The following is a 7,294-nucleotide window of genomic DNA, read 5'->3' as shown; positions in this document are numbered from 1 at the left end:
CAGTAGCAGTAGAAAGGAGCTTTGGGGAGTTTGGCGTCTGGAGCCCGCCCAGCCGGGGTTTGCGGATGGTCGGCAGGCGAAACAAAACAGCTGACACCGTCCCTCACCAAACGACCTACTACTGGCAGTCAGGCAGTGACAGTGTAGTAGGCGTCTACTAGGATGTGGCAATCCAGCACACGTATAAAAGGGAGGGATGGTCGAATGGATCGAGCCATCGACGTGGAGTGGACTCACGTGCTCCTGCCGTCCTGCGTCTCTTTGTGCGTGGGTGGGTAAGTCAGAAATGCATGGTGCATGTGATGATCAAATTGTTGAGGTTGTCATCTCGTTAGTTGTATCTCTCTAGACATTTCACATATATTTTTTATTTTGAAACTATTTTACATGTATTAAAGTTGAGATGGCCGAGTTGGTCTAAGGCGCCAGATTAAGGTTCTGGTCCGAAAGGGCGTGGGTTCAAATCCCACTCTCAACAATTGTTTTTTTCTTTTTATTTTCTGTTGAAACATTATTTTTTTATACAAATCCCTCTAAATTTTGTTTTCTGTTCAAACATATTTTTTATACAAATCCCTCTCAACGTTCATTTTTCTTCTTTTTGTTTTGTGTTGAAACATATATTTTTTTGAATATGCAAGCCCACACAACATCTATTTTTCTTTTTGTTTTTTATTGACACGTATTTTTCTATACAAATCCCACACTCAACATCAATTTTTATACAGTAACACCATTCGAAACACGTATCTTATATTTTTAAAACCTCGGTATAAGTTTTGTCTCCGCATGTAAACTATCCATATTATTTTTTTTACTAAATGTCTACATCATCTTTCACTAATGCCAGGTCAGTTCGTTAACTTTTCAACCTACTAATGCAAGCCATCAACGTCACCTTCACTAAGTGCAATTATTATCCAGATCATTTCTTACTAATATAACTATCCACATCATCTCCCACTAATACCACGTCAGCCCACTAACTTTCAACGTATTAATTCAAGCCATCCACATCACCTCCGCTAAGTGCAATTACTATTTTCAATATATAGAAAATATACAAGGCCTACGTATATCACTACTACAGAATGGACTTGTTGTCCCGGGCGGTAGCGGCTTTTAGTCCCGGTTACCGCGCCGGGACAACGATCCCGGGACTAAAAGTAGAACCTTCAGTTCCGGATCATCGAGCCGGGACTAAAGATGGACCTTTAGTCCCGGTTGGTGTTACCAACCGGGACTAAAGGCCCTCCAGCCGAGCAAACCTGGCACACCCTTTAGTCCCGGTTGGTAACCCCAACCGGGACTAAAGGTTCACCCTTTAGTCTCGGTTGGTAACTCCAACCGGGACTAAAGGTTCCTTTTCTTTTTCTTTTTTTTTGTTTAATTTGTTTTCAGTTCAGTTACACATATTTATTTAATATATAATATGTTTTTATGTACATATTCTACGCTGCTAATATAAATACACGCACGCATATAATTACATCTAATTCTCATCTCGAGCATTATTATATTCGAATAAAGTATGAAACTATATATATTATAGATATATATGTATATATACAACACTTTCATAATCTTGTTCTCGAAAATAACGATATCAATAAACATTTAATTTACATCATTAGTTCCTTAGATCAAAGTAGAACTCACCGTTGGGATTTAGCACTTTTTCTAGAAGATATTCTGCTATTGACTCTTGAACTGCTTTCAGATGGTCTTTTTGCATGACCTTTCGTTTCAACCATTCAGTCTTGCATTTGAAATAAAAGGAAAAGTATTAATACATATATATATATATATATATTCATTTAAAAATAAATAAAAAATTGATATATATACGTACTCTGAGGACATCTTCAGGAGTTCTTCTTATGTATGCAGTGATAAATTCACAAACGTAGTATCCACACAAGTTATTACCTGGTTCCTGCCGCAAACACCACTGTACGAGAAGAAGATTATTCTCATCATCTCACACGTAAATTGAAATACGATATAGTAATTAAACACGTGGGGAAGTATATATAGTACTACTTACTGGTATTTCAACTACATTAAGTGGTGCCTTGCAATCCTTGCGGTGTTGCCGAATAAACTCTTTTCAAACCCTGTGCGACCAATAATGTACGATCGTTAATAAATTATGGCAAAGTCTATTCAATAATAGTTGTGCGCGAGAGATCGAAATTACCCCGGGATAATGTCTATCATATCTTGGTATTGTGCTCGCTCTTTTCTCAATGAGTCCAAGATTACTAATTGACTTGAGTTTAACTCAATGACAATGAGTATCCAGTGAAACCTGCATTGGTTTATACACACACGTACATGCATATAAGTTGTATTAATATTACATAAAATGTGTAGACTACATTATTATTAACACTTACTCAAAGTTGTACAGGAAAAGTATTGTTGTCTTGTCGTGCTGCTTTACGAAGAACTTCATGATATTCGTCTGTGCTTCAGATACCCAGTGGTCCTTAACAATAATATCGGTTTTGAATACGATATAAGGATCAATGAAGCCAACACTGGTGTCTTGTATTCTTTGGAGCTCTGACATCTGGAATCTGTATATAAATATAAGTTACATGTGAGGATAATTATATACACGTACGCATGGAAGTGAGTTTATTAAATAAAAGTAAGAATCACTTACAAACAAAAGGAGCTAATGATTGATTTGTCCAAAGCGTCCAAGTGGAATAGTTGATGCAATTCTTCGAAACTAATATGTAAGATGTCATCTCCACGGAAGTAATGATGGTCTCTAAATCTGACAAAGATCCACTGCTCACCCCTGCCACACGCCTGCATGTACCACTTGTTGAGCAAGTACATTTGTGTACCCAATTCATTTAGAGCCGCAGGGTTGTATAGACTTTTGCCAAATTTATAAGTCTTCCAGGTATCAACTTCTAGGTTCTAGATTGGAGCTTTGCCCGTCACTTGATCCAAGGTTAAACTAGTTTGTTCAAAAAAATCATTAAGGTCTTGAACCAACACTTCTCCAGAGTTGTCTGGTCGATAGACTTCTATGTTGGAACCATATTGATTAGCAACAACAAGATTTTGCATTGGTTGCTTCTGTTGTCCGAGCTGTGGGACATCCTTCCCTGATGCTCTTTTCCTTTTCTTATGTGCATCATGTGACTTCACGAGGGAGCGGTCATAGTCTGATAGTGGCGGTGGCTTACGAACTTCAAGCATCTTTTTCTTATGAGCTTCGACCTTCTACCTCAGCTGATCTCGTGGTATGTAAAAGTACGACTTCTCCTTAAGCTTCGCTTGTCTCTGCTTTTGGATATCTATAAAAAATCTTTCACTTTTTTGCCTTCTTCAGCTGCTATTTGCTCATCAGTCTTTTCAGGAAGTATTTCTTGAGAAATAACTCTTTTTTGGGGGTCTTCTTTGCCGCCGGGACCTTAGACGTCTTTGTAGTGCGTCGCTGTGGAGGTGGTGGGGGCGGTGTTGGAGACTGGCGTGGAGGCAATGAGGCCGGTGTTGGAGTCCGGCGTGGAGGCGTTGGAGATCGTTGTGGAGGCGGTGGGGCTAGTGTAGGAGTTGGAGATCGTTGTGGAGGCGATGGGGCCGGTGTAGGAGTTGGAGATCGCCATGGGGATGAAGTCGTTTCGCCCCCCGCAATGCTGTGATGAGATGGGGAATGAATGATTGGGCTAGGCTGGGGGGAGACCCTGCTACAAAAACAAGTTGTGGTCAATTATTTTTGAAGCCAATATAAAATTAATGGAAAAATAATATTTCATTCACTATCATTCGTACCTAGGGTAAGGTAGGGGAAGCGGTGGCGCCCCAGGAATGATGATAAAGCATTTGCGTCATTGAATAAATGTCTTCTCTGCTTCTCCTAGTGTCTTCTCCCCATCACCGCCTTCAATGTCAAGAGGAACATTGCTGTAACCTTTGAGCACTCTATCGACCGAGATGCTAGCATATCCAGGTTGAATAACTGACCCATGGATTCTTAGTGTCTTCGTTTGGTCTATTGGAGATACAACCCCGACAGCCACCATGATTGATGCATTATTACCATCTGGAATGTGCAGCTCACATGTTGTTATAGGCTTGGTAATGTCATCAACAGGGAAGCGCAACCCAACATCACCTTAAATAACTGGCAGCTCCATGGAAGCACAACTGCTTTTCATCTAACCAACAGGGCTAATGGTGACTCCCGACGTCGATTGCATTTGACTCATTGCTAGCTGCACTTGCCTCTTAATCTCCTCCTGCATTCTTGCCCCAAGAGATTTTTCTCGTTCACGTGATTCAAGCAATGCTTGTCGTGACTCATTAATAAATTGCTCCAATACACGGATTCGGTCTGCCTCTTCATCCTTCTTTCTCTGGCGGCTTCTGTAGGTATCCCTGTCTGCTAGGAATGCTTGTAGCCACGAAACCGCCCCATAGCCTCTTGTTCGACCACCATGTTTGAGATTCTCTAGGGCATATGTCAATTCATCCTTTTCTCTGTTGGGCTTGAAAACACCACTATCAGCTTCTTCCCTAGCATGAGCTAGTCTCTGTGTTGCTCTCTCAATTTTTTGGCCAAAAATTAGCTTGCCAGTGTCTGGGTCTAGGCTTCCCCCATGAGCGTAGAACCAATTCTTCGCGCGTTGAGGCCAGTTCTTCTCTATTGTTTCATGTATGATTCCCTTGGCAGTAATCTCTGCTTCTAGGTTCTGCCACTTGGGAACAGCACTCCTATAACCACCTGATCCCATGCGATGATGGTATTGCTTCTATCGGGCATTCTACTGATTCCTCATCACATGTTCCTCACTCTCTTGAGATGTCTTGTATTGTACGAAGTCATCCCAATAGGACTCCAACTTGACAAACACCTTAGCATTGAAATTCGACATTTCATTCTTCAAGATAAACTTTTTATACAATGTCTTCTTCCAACTCTAGAACAATGTTGCCATCTTCTTCATTGTCCAATCCCTCACTAGCTCCTTCAAAGCATCATCTGCTTGTAATATGAAATGCTGAGTGATATCTCTCCAAGCTAGGTTCTTGTCACGATCAGATACAAAACTAACATTAGGAGTGGATATCTTCTGCTTCCATTCACGAGCACTAACTGGGATTCTATCCCTTACAATGAACCCACATTTATTGACATATGTCTGAGCATGTGGTCCCAATGGTTTGCCGGTGTCGATGTCGAATTCTGATATTATGAAACGACCCTCTAATGTCTTTTTTGGCCCTCGAACTTTCCTACTCTTACCGGTGGTTGATGTAGATCCAGAGACCGGCTACATGAGTAGAAACACAACGATTAACAACAAATATACGTACGCATGCATCTATAAGAGATGATAGATAATCGAATATACCTCGCCAGTATTTTCTTGCGCGACAATTTGTTGATCTTCAACCACCGGCATATTCAGGATATCATCATAATCAGCAAAGTACTGACTCGTGTCATCCACATTGGTGTTGGCATTGATAATATTCGCCATTATGTCATCATTCAAGTTATCATCCGGAGCAGCCATTTGTATCTTCAAGATAACACATAGATATATAGAATTACTATGGCACATAACATAAGTACATGTGATAACACATATAGAATTACTAAATCCAATTAAATATAATAACACATAATATTTCATAAGGATAAACAATAATAAGGTATAGGCTTTGGAATCGAATAAAAAACACTTTCGATCCAAAAAACATGGAAATAAGTACATGTATATATACATATAGAATGATATAATTTTCTCTCTCTCTCAACACATAGAATAAGTGCATATGTATATATCTCTAGATATGCATATGATAACACATAGAATGTCTCTCTAGATACAATTTTCTCTCTCTCTCTCTCTCTCAACACATGGAAATAATTAAGTACATGTATATATACACATAGAAATAATTAAGTACATATATATGTATACATATAGAATCTTTGGATAGAATTAATTACTAAATCTAATTAAACCTAACATATATACATAGATAGAATTTTACTAAATCAAAATTAAATCTAACACATATAGAGAGAGAGAGATAGAATAATAATTACTAAATATATCAAAAACTATAATAAAAACTATCTAAATAAAGTAATAATTAAATTTTAATACATTTAAATCTAATTAACATATATCAAAAACTATCTAAAAACTAAGAATAAACTACTAATTAAATTTTAATACATTTAAATCTAACATATATATCAAACACTACCTAAAAACTATCTAAAAAACTATCTAAAAAGTATCTAAAAAGTATCTAAAAACTATCTAAATAAAATAGGCTATGGATGCATGCATGGCGGCTGGGCGTGCTGGCCGGCCACGGGGCCGAGCAGAGCCGTGCGAGGACGACGTACGACAGAGAATCGACGGCCGCCGGGCGGGGCTCGACGACAATGGCGGCGCGGGCGCGGCAGAGACGACGATCAAGGCCGGGCGAGGGTAGACGACGACGGCGGCGCGTGCGGGTGCTGCAGAGACGACGAGATAGATTCTAGATCGAAAAGTAGAAGATGAACCGGTCGATATATATATATGTCGGGACCCTTTACTCCCAGCTGGTAACACCAACCGGGACTAAAGATCCTTTAGTCCCGGCTGGTAAGCCGAACCGGGACTAAAGGTCCAACCCTTTAGTCCCGGCTCGGCTTACCAGTCAGGACTAAAGGATCTTTAGTCCCGGTTGGTGTTACTAGCCGGGACTAAAGGTATTTTTGGGCGGGCAATTCCACCCACCCTTTAGTCCTGGTTCCTGGCCTGGGCCAGGACTAAAGGCATGAAATTTTTGCAGCCCACCAAAGTGTTGTTTTTTCATTAAGGATTGTAGATTTTGATGAGCTGCTCAAATGAGACACTAAATGACCTCAGATGAAAAATCTCTAAATACCAAGTTTGATCATCTCAGCAAGATCTACAATTGTTACATAGCTTATTTTTCCATTTGAGAAAGTTTTATCAAACACTAGTCACAAATCCTTGATTCTCATATAGACTTTCTAAAACTATGTCACACTTGTGAAATTTGAACTATATTTTGTTCAAACTTTCTCAAATGAAAAAATGGCCTATATAAGGATTGTATATCTTGATGAGCTGAACAAACTTGGTATTCAAAACTTTTCAATTGGAGACAATCTAGGGTTCCGAAAACTAGTTTGTAGGCGTCAAAATTTAAAAATCATAAATTTGAACCATCCAAACTATCTCAAATGGAAAGTTGACCAAAACAACAATTGTAGATCTTGATGATTTTAACAAAC

General features: G+C 39.3%; 1 long non-coding RNA gene and 1 other non-coding gene across 2 annotated transcripts; one reads left to right on the top strand and one right to left on the bottom strand.

Annotated features, from left to right (window-relative positions):
* Positions 1 to 397: 397 nt before the first annotated feature.
* TRNAL-AAG (transfer RNA leucine (anticodon AAG)) lies at positions 398 to 478 on the top strand. Its single transcript has one exon. It is a non-coding gene; the product is annotated as a tRNA-Leu (tRNA).
* A 1,159-nt stretch (positions 479 to 1,637) lies between these two features.
* On the bottom strand, positions 1,638 to 2,310 carry LOC136457945 (uncharacterized). The gene is made up of 4 exons (XR_010759853.1): positions 2,201 to 2,310; positions 2,048 to 2,117; positions 1,853 to 1,951; positions 1,638 to 1,759 (listed from the first exon to the last, which is right to left on the bottom strand). It is a non-coding gene; the product is annotated as an uncharacterized lncRNA (long non-coding RNA).
* Between the last annotated feature and the right edge of the window lie 4,984 nt (positions 2,311 to 7,294).

This window comes from Miscanthus floridulus, chromosome 6, assembly GCF_019320115.1.
Source record: "Miscanthus floridulus cultivar M001 chromosome 6, ASM1932011v1, whole genome shotgun sequence".
Taxonomy (NCBI): Eukaryota; Viridiplantae; Streptophyta; class Magnoliopsida; order Poales; family Poaceae; genus Miscanthus; species Miscanthus floridulus.
This window is presented reverse-complemented; position numbering and strand designations above follow the sequence as displayed.